Source organism: Sturnira hondurensis, unplaced genomic scaffold (assembly GCF_014824575.4).
Source record: "Sturnira hondurensis isolate 20B ecotype Veracruz unplaced genomic scaffold, ASM1482457v3 Scaffold0005279, whole genome shotgun sequence".
NCBI classification, from domain to species: Eukaryota; Metazoa; Chordata; class Mammalia; order Chiroptera; family Phyllostomidae; genus Sturnira; species Sturnira hondurensis.
Genome location: NW_028077910.1, coordinates 3,557,856 through 3,573,870, shown reverse-complemented (window position 1 = coordinate 3,573,870; position 16,015 = coordinate 3,557,856). Strand labels below are relative to the sequence as shown.

Here is a 16,015-nt window from a genome sequence, read left to right as displayed (position 1 = left end):
AGAAAAAAAAGAAGAGTTGTTTGGGACTTCCATACTGGGTGAACATACAGGATATAACTTAAATCTTTTCTTCTTGAAACCAGAGCAGTTTAATATTAAAATTTAGAAATATTATTTTACTCTATATTTTAGTGATTGAGTATTTTATGGCATGTTATTATTCCTATTATATAAAGGTTGACAAAGATGTTCAACTCTGAAATAAGGGAGAAAAATATAAATGTAAAGAGAGCGTAAACTGACCTAACAGGGGCAAGAATTTTTTCCTAGTCAAAGCTTGTGAAATACTGCTATATTACTTATCCTGGTCCATACATATGAAATATTGAATAACCAATCTTGCCATAGAAGATAAAAATAATAGAGAAAGTTTGTCAATGTCCTAAAATACTTTATAATAGTCTCAATCAATTATTGAGTGCTTAGTACATATTAGACATTGTGCCAGGCACATTGTATGCAAAGTCTCTGATTTTCACAATAGTTTAACCTATTTTCTAAGCCTAATTTTAAAGTGAATGTATTCATATTTTAAAAAGTTACAGAAATTACCCAAGGTCATACATGTGTTCAACAGAAGCACCAGGCTTTCAGACCTGGGTGTACTCTTTCTACTACACATTTCTTCCTTTGGTTAGTCCTTTCTCTCCAAAGAAGTAGTAAGTAATTTTGTGTACAATTATCTGTCTCCTTCTTTATCTGTTATTGTGTTTAGTGGTGCATGGCACAAAGTGGGTTGCCATTTAAGCTAGCTAAATTAAAGTACAAATATAAATATATGTACACATGAGAGTAAGAGAGAAAAGTAGTTATGTGTTTGTGTATACATTGGTCCTTGGAATAAAATTCTGTGCTTTTAAAAAAATTGTCTATTTATATATTCTTGATTTCTGAAGAAGAAAAAAGAAATGCAGGTGCTTACACTAAAAAAAGGAGAATGGTTAACATAAATCTGAAAAGCATTAACTCAAGTATAAATTCAGGAGCCCACTGATAAATTATCTAATACAGTTTCCAATTTAAATTGATCTACCTCTGTTGTTTGATTTATGAACAGGAAATGGGCTTTGACTGTTAGGCACCTGGATGAAGAGCCCTGGGTCCAGCTTGTAAGAGTCTGATAACCTGCAAAGACCCTCTGGTTGCCCTAGGATCATTCGATTGAGGTAAGACCTAATTAATTAGAATGTAAGGCTTTTACTCTTGAGTCAACTTTTAATGTGGTGATTTAGCATAACTCTATAACGTGCCAATAACTGCTAATTTTGAAAAAGAAAAGAAGAATGCAAGCGTTATTCTGTAGCAAAGGCGTATTTTTTTTCAAATTTGATGCATGTTTTACTTCGTGGATTTTAGCCCGTTTTCTTTGCAGAGTATTATCTAAAGAGTTTAATTTCCACATGGCTGTTGCATTTGGTACAATTTTCTTGCTTTTGTGGTGTCAATTTGATTTTACACCATTACATATTTTATTGTATGTAATCCACTTAGTCTCACATTTTAGTTTAGGTTGGTCCAGTGATTTTATTTAAAAATGGCAATTGTACAATTTGTGCTATGATACAGCATAGCTTTGCATTGCTTATTTATTCCAAGTTAACACATATTTGTTAAACTTTTGCAGTATCTGTTTGTATATGACCACACATAGACTGCAAACTCCCATTTAGGCATTAGATTTTCAAGACACGTTCTGAAAGGAGTTCATAACTCCTCGGAGCACTCCAGTTTGGGGAGGAAGGGTGTGACACTAGTGTGTGATCAGAACTCATTTTTCTCTGGAGCACTAGCTGCTGTCAGTATTCAAATGTTGGTTCAAGTTACTGTGTAAAAAACTTTGCATGGCCCGGTTGATGCAAAGGCCCCAGTGACAGCATAGACCCAGGAACGAGGAGCTCTGAGCACAACCAGCATGGCTACCAACTCACTTGAAGAACTAGGATGCACCATTTCAGCTTTGAGTATTCCTTTGATTTTGAATTGAAAGAATTAGATTAAATCAGAGAAGGGTGAGAAATTTATGTGCTTTGAAGGTTAGGTTTGCAGTGCAAATCTGTGAAGTTCTGGGTGTGAGAGAGGAGGGACTGGTGAATCTGTATGGTAAGACCTGTGCCCTGTCCAAAACCATTCAGGTTCAAACAGTTTAAACCTGGACAAAGAAGTAAATTGTCTGAATTGGGGGACCGAGCTTGGCCTTTGGATTGAATAAATTCTATGAATCAGTGTAAAATTTTTTCTGAGCTTTTTTTTTCATTAATTGACCTAAAATGAGAACTTTGAACATAGAACAATAATTTAAAAATAAAACCTAGCCTGTAAAAAGTACTGGTTAGCAGTTTTTCTCTCAATGGGTATTTTCACTTTAAAAATATGTAAATAGTGAAAAGAAAGTCATAACATCATTTGGGACTAGTTTTATGATTTCTCAAAAAATAAAGACATTTAAAATGAAAAGTTTTAGGTTTTTATTAATATTTAACTAATGTTTTAATACAGATGTTATTTTATATAGAAAAAATTAAAGGTAGTTGTTTCAATAAGTATATTCTCTGACAATTTTTAGCTCCATCTATTTTTACTCTTTATTTTTCTTTTTATAGTGATGACATATACTAATTTCTTTTTATCACCTTTTACTGACTTTCAAACAGATATTTTAGCTGAGAAAATAAGTGCATTTTATCAGATGCTAATGGCAATTAGGCAATGAGCCTAGTGGAAGATGGGAAGGGGGCCAAGGCAATATACTCTAGGGGTCTTATCTATTCTCTTTGGCTCAATTTAAATCAGAATTTATGTTGACTAGATAATTGAACTCATGACTATAAAGGGCTGTGTGTATTATCCCGGTGGTAAAGAAAAAAATTAGAAGGACCTAAAATTTTTATGCCTTTAGCTGTGTCCTTCCATTAGTTTTTTTTCTTTAGTACTTCTACAGTTTTTCATTTTGTGATTGTATGCATTTGTAGACAAATTCAAGTAACTTCAGGTATGTTAAGTTTACAGAATGGGTATACAATGTCATGCATTCTTTACCTATATCGTTCAGGTAATTTTTTATGTGTTAGCAGAAACTGTTACTGCCTTATGGTAGGTGTATAATACAACATAATGTTTTAAGAAGCTTTTGCATTAGACTTTATAGTTCATCCTTGTTGTAATGTTTTTAAGTACTTGCTATCTACTTCTTTGATAGCCAAGATAAACTAAGGTACTTCAATATGAATGCTCAAACTCACTAGTCCTCATTAAATCTGTTTTTTTATTTACCCACAATATCTGACATTTAAAACAAGTTTTGGCTCTTTTTAAACTGGAAAAAAAAGAAACTGTCACCTGATGTAATTTAAGGTGAGACATACACAGAGGCTTTGTTATGATGCTATTTATGTTCTATTATCATGCTCTATGGAAGCATTTTATTTAAAAATTACCAGTGTGACTAAACATTTTCATTATTTTTCTAGTCATATGAAGGGGAACCCCCAAACCCAGACTTATTTATAAAAATTGTGTATTCTTACATGTTTAAACTTTAGTCACCTTCAAAGCACTCTTCATTGGGTGAAATATACCTATCAAGATTTTTTCCACTGTTCAAAATGGTTTTTGAACTCAGTTTTGATAACGTTTAGTGCTTCTGCCTTTTTTTGTTTCACCTCTCCCATATGGACAAAACATTTCCCTTTGAGGATTTTTTTCATCTGGTAAAACAAAAAAAAAAAAAAAGAAAAGTTGCTTGGGGCCAGATTGGGTGAATACAGAGGGTGGGTCATGGGGGTCATTCCATTCTTTGGTCAAAAACTGTTGAACTCTCAGTGTGCTGTGGGCAGGTGCATTATCTTGAAATGGGAAAAAGTATTGAGAGTCTTAAAAAGAAATTCACTCAAGCCAAGCTTCTCAAAACAGTGCCAGCTGTTACACTGATACACATGGGTTCCAAACTAGCAGGAGAAGCCTGTTGTTCTACTCGGGGAGTCCCCTCCAGAAGGTAATTGCTGTATGTTTTTTCCAGCAGTCACCACAATGCTTTGGTAACACATAGAATGTATGGACAAAAATGTATGGAGTATAATAGACATTTAAACAACAAGCTCAATTATTTCTAATTGTCTTGGGTTTAGAGAATCAGTGACAGGACATCGAATCTATTGCTTAGCCCACATTCCCAACATGAAAATAAAGTAATGGAAGTTTCTAAATTGAGGTAGTTAATTGCCACATTTTTTTGTACGTACACCTCATCACCCTCATCAGCAATTCTGAAACTAAGAACCCTGTCTTAAATTCCTTTCATGCTACAAAAGATGCTCTGATATGCACTTAATGTAAGTTCACCTTTAGCATTTGGCATTTATTAGTCATGGCTTTCAAATGAAGTATTTAATTGAAATCAAAGTGCCATTGTTTTTAATAGCCCAGAAAGAATGTGTATGAAGTAAATGTTTTAAGAAGATAAGACAGTGGTGTTAAGAATACTATAGCTCCTATGTGAATATTGCAGTTGTTTGAAAAAATGTATAAAGTATTCTTATTATCAAAATCTAATTTAAGGTTTAATGATGCAGTAAAGTTGAGATGTTCACAAAGAAACCAGAATAATAACAGTAAAAATTTAGCCACAGCTTAGTACAATATAACCAAAATTTTCTGGTCAATTAGATGTGATTGTGTAATACAGAGACAAACTGCACAAGTAATTACAAATCACATATTGGTGAATGGCTCAAAGCTGGAGCCTGTTAGAGGCATTTTGTGCTGCCTGAAATTTGCCACCCCTCCCTGGGTCTCCTTAAACTAAAGAAGGGGCAGTTATCACAATATTTATTTTTCCTTGAGAAAGTTCTCTCTAAACTGTTTAATAAACATGATTTATCCCAGAATTTACTCCCTACTACTTTATTTTTCTTAAGGGGCAGCCTTTGCTTAGGGTGCAATACTAATTTTTAAAAGGCAGTTAAATGATCTAACAGCAGCAATTCAAAGGAAAAAGAAAACTTAGTGTCATAAACAGTCTTACAGCCCTCACTCAGGCGCTGTGCAATTCTAACCGACTGGATTACAGTGGAGTATTGCTGATGTTATTCATCCCACACGAGGGAAAAACAGGGAAGAACACAGGCAAAATTCTTGAGGTACTTTTAACTGTCCTTCAGTACCCCCTCCCTGGTGTAATTTCGTTTAAACAATGGTTTTCTTGTTAATCTACTCAGCAAGATATTCGCTTTGTTAGGCAAAGACTCAGTCTACAAGGATATCTTGTTGCACTGCTTTGCAGATTTTTTTTTTTTAATTGAAGGTTTGTGGCAACCCTGCATCGATCAAGTCTATTGCAGTCATTTTCCAAAAGCTCACATCATGTCTCTGTCACACTTTGGTAATTCTCTCAACATTTCAAACTTTTTCATTATTATTACATTTGTTATAGGGATCTTTTATCAGTGATCTTTGATGTTATTGGGGCTAGACCTTCCACCAGCAAAAAGATCACAACTTGCACAAGGCTCAGAATGGTTAGTACTTTTTAGCAATAAAATATGTTCATGTTTTAGATACAGTGATGTTACACAGTTAATAGACTACAGTATATATAACTTTTGATACATACATACATACATACATGCATATGTAGCAGACAATATAATTTTATATGCACTGGGAAAAACAAAAATTTGTGATTTGCCTTATTGTGATATTCACGCTGTTGCAGTGGTCTAGAACTGAATCCCTATTATCTCCAGTGTATTTCTGTATTTCTTTTAATATATATTTTAATGAAATCATTGACCTATTTTTGCTTTGTACTGTATCATGCAATTAATTAATGTGAAATCCATAAAATAATTTAAATATAATAAATATTTAAATTTCATTGCACTATTTCTTCTAGAAATGGTGATTTTTGTATTATTAGAATCTATCCTTGAAACTGAAATTATTTAAAATACTGCATATATTTTCTCTAAGAATGTTATATTTCAAGAGACAAACTTGAAATAGTTTTCTTTTAAAAAATAGAATTATTCACGTAGGAAATGAAGTCAGTCATTAAGTGCTAAGTAGTATTTTAGAGGGAAAGAACATCAAGTCATCAATGGTTTAGCTTTATGTAGACAAGTCAATTGTTAGATATTCCCTGCTTAATTCTGTAAGTGTTTTGCCTGTAGTTATTCATACAAATTTCAAAGATATCAACTTTAAACTGTATTAACCTATTTGGCAACAATTCATTTAGGACTTGGTGCTGAAAATTATCTTTACCCAAGTGGCTCTACTTCCTAATATCACTGAAATGAATCTGTAACATCTCCTTGCACATTTGACATGTGGTCCCTTGTTAACTTAACATGGTATTAATTTCATACTTGTGTATATATGAAGTGTTTCTTGTCCTTGAAAAATCTTTTTATATTTGTCTTTCCAAGAGAACTATATCTGAAGTTGATTTTATTTCAAGTGGAATATTCATGTTTTAAATAAAAAGTTGTACTGTGCAACTTTATTATTTTTATTACTCTTCCATATATATATACAATATTCCTACCAAATATAACAAGTTAATATTATTAAAAACTCTTTAAATTTTTATAACTATAGTTTTGCGTATATATATTTATAGTGAGCCTATTATATGCCAGCCACTCTATTAGGTGCTGAGAAACAAGAGGAATTATGTTGGGGTACTTCTCCTCAGCACGTTCACTGTTTAGTGGGGATACAAATTATTATAATATAGGGTGATGTTGTAGTGTGAGCATTTACCAAGTAGAACAAGGGTGGGTATGACTATGTTATACTTCCAAAACTCAGCCCAGATTAATCTCTTTCACTTCCGATCTAAATACAAGTTTGATCAGCTTTTTAGAGAACTAGCCTAGATCACAATCATACTATGCCAGCCTCTCTCTCTCTGATGTCATATATATTTACATATGTTATATAATTACATAACATATAATTATTGATGTATGCATGTTTTTCTTTACATAAAACATAAAATTATTTGAAATCACTTATTTCTTATTTATTTTTTGTTACATAATTGCTATCATTTAAATAATATAGTAGTATAGTCAAATGTGGCAATCAATAGAAGTTAACAGGACTAATTACACAAGTAACAAGTATAAAAATCTAATAATTTTTATTATGCTTTTCTGTTTTCAGTTTCTCTTCTGACACAGGACTTATTTTACTATTTTTTATTTTTTGTTCTTTCCATTAACATTTATCCTCCTTAAAGCCCCTCCCCCCTGCAATCACCCCACTGTTGTCCATGTCCTTGAGTCCTTTTTTTCCTATTTGCTCAATCTCTCCATTACTAACCACCCCCATAGCTGTTAGCCTGCTCTCTATCTGTGAGTGTGTCTCTGTTTTGCTTGTTAGGTCAGTTTGTTAACTAGATTCCACACCATGAGTGAGATCGTATGTTATTTGTCTTTCTCTGACTTGCCTGTTTCACTTAGCGTAATGTTCTTCAGGTCCATCCATGCTGTTGCAAAAGGTAAAATTTTCTTGTGTTTTTTTGTGGCTTGGTAATATTCCATTGTATATATACACCCTAATTGTGTTATCCACTTATCTACTCATGGACACTTGAGCTGCTTCCATATCTTGGCGATTGTAAATTGTTGCAATGAACCTAGGGGTGCTTATGTTCTTTCGAATTAGTGTTTTAGGTTCCTTCAGATATATACCTAGGAGTGGGATAGCTGAGTGGAAAGACAGGTCCATTTTTAATTTTTTGAGATATCTCTATACTGCTCTCCACAGTGGTTGCACGAATCTGCATTCTCCCAACAGGGCAGAAGTGCTCCTCATTCTCCACATCCTGGCCAACACTTGTTTGTTGATTTATTGATGATAGGCATTCTGACGGGTGTGAGATGATATCACACTGTGGTTTTAATTTGTATTTCTCTGATGGTTAGCAATGGACATCTTTTCATATATCTATTGGGAATATGTGTACTCTCTTTGGAGAAGTGTCTATTCAGGTCCTTTGCCCACTTTTTAATTGATTTGTTTGTTTTTTGATGTTGAGTTTCATAAGTTCTATATGAATGTTCGATATTAACCCCCTATCATTATAACAGAGAATACGTTCTCCCATTCTCTGGGTTGTCTTTTTATTATGTTTATGGTTTCTTTTTCTGGGCAAAAACTTTTCAGTTTGATGAAGTCCCACTTTTTTTTTTTTTTTTCTGTTTTCCTTGCCTGAGGAGATTATCTGGAAAAAATACTGTCCCATGCAGTGCCTGAGATTTTGCTGTTTATGTTTTCTTTAGGATTTTTATGGTGTGGGGTCTAACATTTAGTCTTTATTCCATTTTGAATTTATTCTTGTGTATGGTGTAAGAAGGTGGTCCACCTTCATTTTCCCACACCGTTTATTAGGTAGACTGTTTTTAGCACATTTCATGTGCTTGCTTCCTCTGCTGAATATTAATTGACTATAAATGTATGGGTTTATTTCTGGGCTCTCTGTTCTGTTCTACTGATCTATGTATGTGTTTTTATGCAAGCAACATGCTGTTTTGAATTTTATGGCCTTATAAGTATAGTTTGATATTAGGTAGTATGATTCCTCCAACTTTGTTCTTCTTTCTCAGGATCACTGTTGGACCATTTGTGGTTCCATATATATTTTTTAAATATTTGTTCTACTTCTGTGAAATATGTCTTTGAAATCTTGGTAGGAATTGTTTTGAATATTTAGATTGCTTCGGGTAGGCTGGGCATTTTAATTATGTTAATTCTTTCTGTCCATGAATACAGTATGTGCTTCCACTTATTTGTATCTTCTTCAATTTCTTTCTTCAGTGTCTTATAATTTTCTGCGTACAGGTCTTTCACATCCTTGGTTAGATTTATTCCTAGGTATTTTATTCTTTTTGAAGCAATCATGAATGGGATTGTTTTATTAATTTCCATTTCTGTTAGTTTGTTATCGGCATGTAATAATTCAACTGATTTCTGGATATTAATTTTGTATCTGGATACTTTTCTGAATTCATTATCAGCTCTAGCAGTTTTTTTTTTTGGTGGGATCTTTAGCATTCTGGATGTATAGCAGGGGTGGCCAGCAGGCCACATGCGGCTCAGGATGGCCATGAATGTAGCCCAACAAAATATCATAAATGTAATTAACATTATGAGATATTTATGTGATTACATGTCACAGTGTATTTAATGTGTGGCCCAAGACAATTCTTCTTCCAGTGAGACCCAGATACACTGAAAATTTGGACACCCCTGATGTATAGTATCATGTCTTCTGCAAATAAAAACAGTTTTACTTCTCCCTTTCCAATTTGAATGCCTTTTATTTTTTCTCATATGATTGCTATCAGTAGGACTTGCAGTACTATGCTGAATGAGAGAGGTGAGGGTGGGCGCCCTGTCTTTCTCCTGATCTTCAGTGGAATGATTGTAATTTTTGCCCATTGAGTATGATGCTGGCAGTGGGTTTGTCATATATGGCTTTAATATGTTTAGGTATGTTCCCTCTAATCCCACTTTCCTGAGAGTTTTTATCATAAGTGGGTGCTGGATTTTATCAGATGCCTTGTTTGCATCTATTTATGTGATCATGTGGTTTTGATCCTCATTTTGTTTATGTGGTATATCACATTTATTGATTTGTGAATACTGCCCCACACTTGCATTCCTGGAATACATACCACTTGATCACGCTGTGTGATCTTTTCGATTATTGCTGTATGCAGGTTGCTAATGTTTCATGGAGGATTTTAGCATCTATGTTCATCAGGGATATTGGCCTATAATTTTTTTTTGGTGTCTTTGTCTGGTTTTGGAATTAGGATAATGCTGGTCTCATAAAATGATCTTGTCAATGTTGTTGTTCTCCTTAATTTTTTGAAATAGTGTGGGAAGGAGAGGTGTTAGTTCTTCTCAGAATGTTTGGTAAAATTATCCAGTGAAGCACGCCCCGCCTCTGTAGCTCAGTTGATTAGAGCATTCAACCTGATATACCAACTTTGCGGGTCCAATCCCTGGTCGGGGCACATACAAGAATCAACCAATGACTGTCTCTCTCTCTCTCTCTCTCCTGTCCTTTCTCTTTCTAAAATAAATCAATAAAAATTTAATTGAACGACATAAAAATTCACCCATGAAGCCATCCAGTCCAGGGCTTTTGTCAGGGAGTTTTTTGATCACTGCTTCAATTTCACTAATTGTAGTGTGTCTTTTCAAATTCTCTGCTTTTTTAAATTTAGTTTTGGAATGTTTTATGTTTCTATGGATTTATCCATTTCATCTAGGTTGTCTAATTTGTCTTCATATTGTTGTTTATAATATTTTCATACAATCCTTTATATTTCTTTGGAATAAGTTATCATTTTTTCTTCTTCATTTCTGATTTTATTTGAGTACACTCTGTCTTTCTTGAGTCTGGTTAAAGGTTTGTCAAACTTGTTTATCTTTTCACAGAATGGGCTTTTGGAATCATTGAACTTTTGTATCATTCTTATTAAACTCTATTTCATTTATTTTTATCTGATCTGTATTATTTTTCCTTCTCACTTTGAGTTTCATTTCTTGTTATTTTCCAAGTTCCTTTAAGTGTAAAGTTAGATTGTTTATTTGAGTTTTTTCTTGTTCTTTTGAGATAGGACTGTAATGCTATGAATTTCCCTTTGAGGATTACTTCCCCTGTGTCCTATGGATTTGGGGTTGCTGTGTTCCCATTTTTACTTTTTTCAAGGTATCTTTTGACTTTATTTCATTGTTGATCTATTCATTGTTTAATAGCATTGCACTTAGCTTTCATATATTTGTGTATTTTTTAGTTTTCTTTTTGTGATTGATTTCTAGTTTCTTAACATGGTCAGAGAAGATGCTTGATATGATTTTGATCTTCTTAAATTCAGAATGTGTTTTATCCTAGAAAATGTTCCATGTACATTTGAAAACTTTGTATATTCTGTTGTTTAGGAGTGAAATGCTCTGAAGAAAACAATTAAATCCATTTGATCTACTGTGTTGTTTATGGCCATTATCTTGTTGTTGATTTTCTTTATTTCTTTCTTTTTAAAATTTTATTTACTGACTTTTAGAAAGAGGGGAAGGGAAGTAGAAGGAAAGGGAGAGAAACATCAGTGTGGGAGAGGTTGCATGGCCCCAACTGGGGACCTGTTCTATAACCCAGGCATGTGCCCTGACTGGGAATTGAACCAGCGACCTTTTGCTTCACAGGCTGGCACTCAATCTACAGAGCCACACCAGCCAGGGCTCATTGTTGATTTTCTATCTGGAAGATCTATCCTTTGAAGTCAGTGGGATATTAAAGTTCCTAATTGAGACTGTATTGCTGTTGATCTTTCTCTTTATGTCCATTGAGATTTGCTTTACGTATTTAAGTGCTCCTATGTTGGGTGCATACCCAACACAGTTCTTTACCCTGAAGTTCTGCTCTTACCAAGTTCCCATTACACTAATTCCTGTTATTAGCCCAATGTAATAACATTGGGCTAAATATCCACTCAACAAAATTTCCTGATTAATTGTGATTTTATTGTCTAGGAGCCAAAGGTCTTTGGACATCTTAGAATAAGATTCCAGGTCTGTCTGTCCATTTTGTACCTTCTGACGTGTTTTTGTAGACCAGCTGCTTGTCAACCAGGCTTTCGCTTTTATAAATTTACCGTGTAGGCTACTCTTGTCTAATGTACCCATCATTCTTGAAAACTTCAGAGTACATTGTAATGACATCATAAGTTAAACCTCCTCTTCCTAGTGATAATGGTTTTAAAGTACAGATATTTGAACTTATAAAAACAAATTGGACTCCAAATACATTGTGGTCTTAGTAAAAAATAGACAAAGTCTTTTTAAACTGAATGCTATTTTATGTTAATTTTTTTTGAGTTCTAAAGCTGCCTGTGTGTTTTTTCTCAACCTAAACATCACACAACTGAGACACAGTGAGTTCTTTCTTTTCTAGACTCCTTAAGGCCATGCAGAGTTCATCAGACAGCACATTGACATCTATTTTATTTTTTTCATTCTGATTTTCACTGTATTTTTAAATTAGAGAACATTATACTTGTCTTATACTTAACCCCTTTTCTAGGAATTCACTAAGATCTGACAAATCTTAACCCTTCATTTTGTACACTGGATATAGAATGTATTCCCATACTTGCTAAAATTATAAATACAAAAAGATACACAGAGAAAAATCTCTCTCCTTGTCCCCAATTTTTCCAGTTTTCACCTAGGTGAAGCAGTAATCACTTATTACTTTCATAGGAATCTTTATGTTTATGAACATGAACACTTATACCATGTTTATTGTAACCTTGGGCGACAATCACTACATTTTGAAAAAGAAGATGAGAGTATACGGCAGTCAGAGGGCCCCGCCTCCGGGCAAGCATGGCAGCCTACTGCTCGGAGGGTGAGATGATTACCTCGGATTAGGGCTTGGCTCCGTTCTTAGGATAGAACTCCCTAGTCTTGGATGTCCATGGGTTTAGGCTCTACCCTCTGGAAATACCTTCCATTTCCATTATTCCCTTCACTGGTAAAGCATTAGCAGTTTGGAAGCTCAGAGGTGTTCTAGGTGTGTCGTATAGTTACAGTCTCTTTGCAAATACAACTCTCACAAGACCTTTNCCCCGCCTCCGGACAAGCATGGCAGCCTACTGCTCGGAGGGTGAGATGATTACCTTGGATTAGGGCTTGGCTCCGTTCTTAGGATAGAACTCCCTAGTCTTGGATGTCCATGGGTTTAGGCTCTACCCTCTGGAAATACCTTCCATTTCCATTATTCCCTTCACTGGTAAAGCATTAGCAGTTTGGAAGCTCAGAGGTGTTCTAGGTGTGTCGTATAGTTACAGTCTCTTTGCAAATACAACTCTCACAAGACCTTTTTTTCTCTCAGTGTGTCTGATTCTAGTCAACCGTGTATGCCACAAGCCAGTTAACTTTCTTGGATATTCTACTCATAGCATTTTATTTCTATGTTGACTGAAGTTAGTAATAGTTTTATCACTTCCATCACATAACATGTTTGTAATTAATGTTCTTATTTAATTATGTTGGCTATATCTATAGTTCAGTCTTAAATGATACTAATGGTAGTGAAGTTTTGTCCTATTTCAGGATTTTTGGTGATGCTCCACAGTGGCTTTTGGGTTAAGATAGGTATATCATATAGCAAATTGCCATCTAGTTTTACTTTATTGAGTATTTTAATCTAAAATTGTGATTGAATTTTGACAATGTCTTTTTAGCATCTACAAAGAGAATACAATATTTTCTGAGATGTATTATCATAATAAAATTTATTAATAGATTGTTGTTTTTATTTTTATTTTTCATTGTTGTCAAGTACAGTTGTCTCCATTCTCCTGCCACCATTTTCCTCACCCCACCCTCATTCCTTCTCCCCTTTGGCTTTGTCCATGCGTCCTTATAAATGTTCCTTTGTGACTCATTCTTTTCCTTGTTATATTAAATTTTTTTAATTCTTAGAATAAACTTCATTTGGTTATGATATTAATTTTGTGTACACCTAGATTATATTTTATTTAAGATTTTGGTTTGACATTTATACATGATAGTTACATGAGGGTTTGTGTGCACATATTCAATCTTTTTGGGCCAAGAAATTTCTTCTTTAATCTATAGACAGATTTTAAAAGTGTTGAAATTGTCTAATCTTTCAAGGTTTTGAAAAAGTTTTCCATGAAACCATCTGAGACTGATACTTTTAGAATTATGTAGCAATAAATCTCTCAATTTCTTCTATATAAATCAGTTTTTTAACTTTCTATCTCTTCCGAGATCAGTTTTATAAACTCTGAATTTTTTAGAAAATTATAAACTTTATCTCATTTTTCACATTTATTTGCATGGTGTTTAGCAATATAGTCTATCATGGTTCTTTTACATTTAGTCTGACGGTGGTTATTTTTCTTTGTCATTTATAATTATTTTTGTGATTACTTTTTTATTTCTAATTTTTAGTTTATTTATTTATTTATTTAAATTTAATCTTTAAATTAAGCTCACCAGTGATTTTTTCCTTTCAAATAACCAGCCTTGAATTTATTCTACTATGATTTTGGTTTTCTTATCTGCCTTTTATTTGATCAATTTGAGCTATTTTTACTTCTTTATAATTTGTCATTCCTTTTCTAACTCTGGAAGTAGAGTCTTAATTTATTTTTGTTCGTTTTTTTTTGCTTAAATATTTTTGTTCATTTTTAATGGATAAACTAATTAAAAATAATAATTTTCTCTCAAACAAACTTTAGCTTTTAAGAACAACAGTTTTCAGGAAGAGTAGGAGTTACATAGTTTATTCAAATAATACATTTATATACAGAGGTACGAAACATCATGGCATGTTTTGTTGAAACAAAACATTTGAATGGGCTATTAATTTCAGATTAAATGGAGCTCGATCACAGGAGGCCTCTTTATTCATGTGTACTCTGGCATTGACTTTCTCCAAGCATTTAAGACTTATGGTGTTTTATAATCAATATTTATGTATGTGTCTATGTGCTTTTTGTGTATATATGTACTTGTAATATGCCAGCAAATTAACTTTTTTCTTTTTAATATTTTATTGTTCATGTTATTACCATTGTCCCAGTTTTTCCCCCTTTGCCTCTCTCTCCTCAGCCTGCCCCTTATTCCCAGAGACAACTCCCACACCCACCACCATTGTCCATGTCCACGGGTCATGCATAAATGTTCTTTGATTAATGGTTGAAAGAAAATGAAGGGATGGGTCAAATTAACTTCCTTGTTGATTCCCTTTTTTCCCTTCCTATTTTATTCTAAAATAAAATAATGAGAACAGGTAAATGACTACATGAGTTTTTAATTTCCCTCTCTTTATAATCTTTAAATTAATTTTCAAATTTATACGGATAAATTTGATTTATGAGGGCAAAGGAAGGTATTATATCCTTCAATTATATATTTTAAAAATTTCATTTATTTGCTTTTAGAGAGAGGAGAAGGGAGAGAAGTAGAGGGAGAGAAACATCAATGTGCGGTTGCCTCTCATGCGCCCCCTTCTGGGGACCTGGTCCACAACCCACGCATGTGCCCTGACTGGGAATTGAACTGGCAACCTTTTGCTTTGCAGTCCATTGCTCAGTCCACTGAGCCACACCAGCCAGCAGGGCCAATTATACATTTTGTAAGTAGTTCTCTGAGGGACTGATAGTTATCCAACATCTGGTAATTAGGAACCCTAAGAAGGAATGTACGGCAGGGTTGAAAGGTGTGTGTATGCACATGTGTGAATGTTTAGGCTTGTTTACATCTCCTAACCATTAGTTATCCTTTGTTTGTTCCAGCAAAACACTGGCTATGGACTGAATTGTGTTCCCATAAGATACATACATTGAAGCCTTTACTCCAGCGTGAAGGTGTTTGGAGATGGGGCTTTGGGACTATAATTAAGTTTAGATGAGACTGTAAGGGTGGGACCATCATGATGGAATTAGTGTTCTCATAAAAAGAGACACCAGGAAAATTGCTTCCTTTTTCTCTATATACTTATATTCACCAAAGGAAGACCATGTGAGGACACAGCAGGAATGCCTTCATCTGGAACCAAAGAGAGACAGTCCCTGATTCTGTGAGGAATAAATTCTCATGGAAGCAGCTTCTGCTAACTGTTGTGTTTTTATTCCTTTTTATTTTATTTTACATGTGTCTTTTTCAAAGTTGTAAAAAGAAAAAGAAATTTACTATGATAGTGATTATAATGGGAGATCAGAAATATTTGGAAAATAGAGGGGTTTTTTGTATTTTCTTTAAAGATTTATATATGTTTTTAAAATGCATAACAAAAAGAATACACAGAGGTATAGTGGAAGTGTGATTTTATAACATATAATTAAAATATTCTAAATTTCTAATTCAGAAAGTATTACTTAATATGCTTAAGTAAATTCTTGGAAATGCATGATTCTTATGTGAAGGAAGATTGACAAATTATCAAGTGAGGGCAGTGTATTTC

The 16,015-nt window shown here is 33.7% G+C and overlaps 1 protein-coding gene across 1 annotated transcript in view; it reads left to right on the top strand.

The window, feature by feature from the left end:
• The first annotated feature begins 1,061 nt into the window (after window positions 1–1,061).
• NAALADL2 (N-acetylated alpha-linked acidic dipeptidase like 2) overlaps window positions 1,062–16,015 on the top strand; it is a 926,327-nt gene continuing 911,373 nt past the window's right edge. Inside the window, exon 1 of the mRNA XM_037046503.1 lies at window positions 1,062–1,166. The gene's annotated coding sequence lies outside the window, so the exon portion shown is untranslated. The remainder of the gene's footprint in view (window positions 1,167–16,015) is intronic.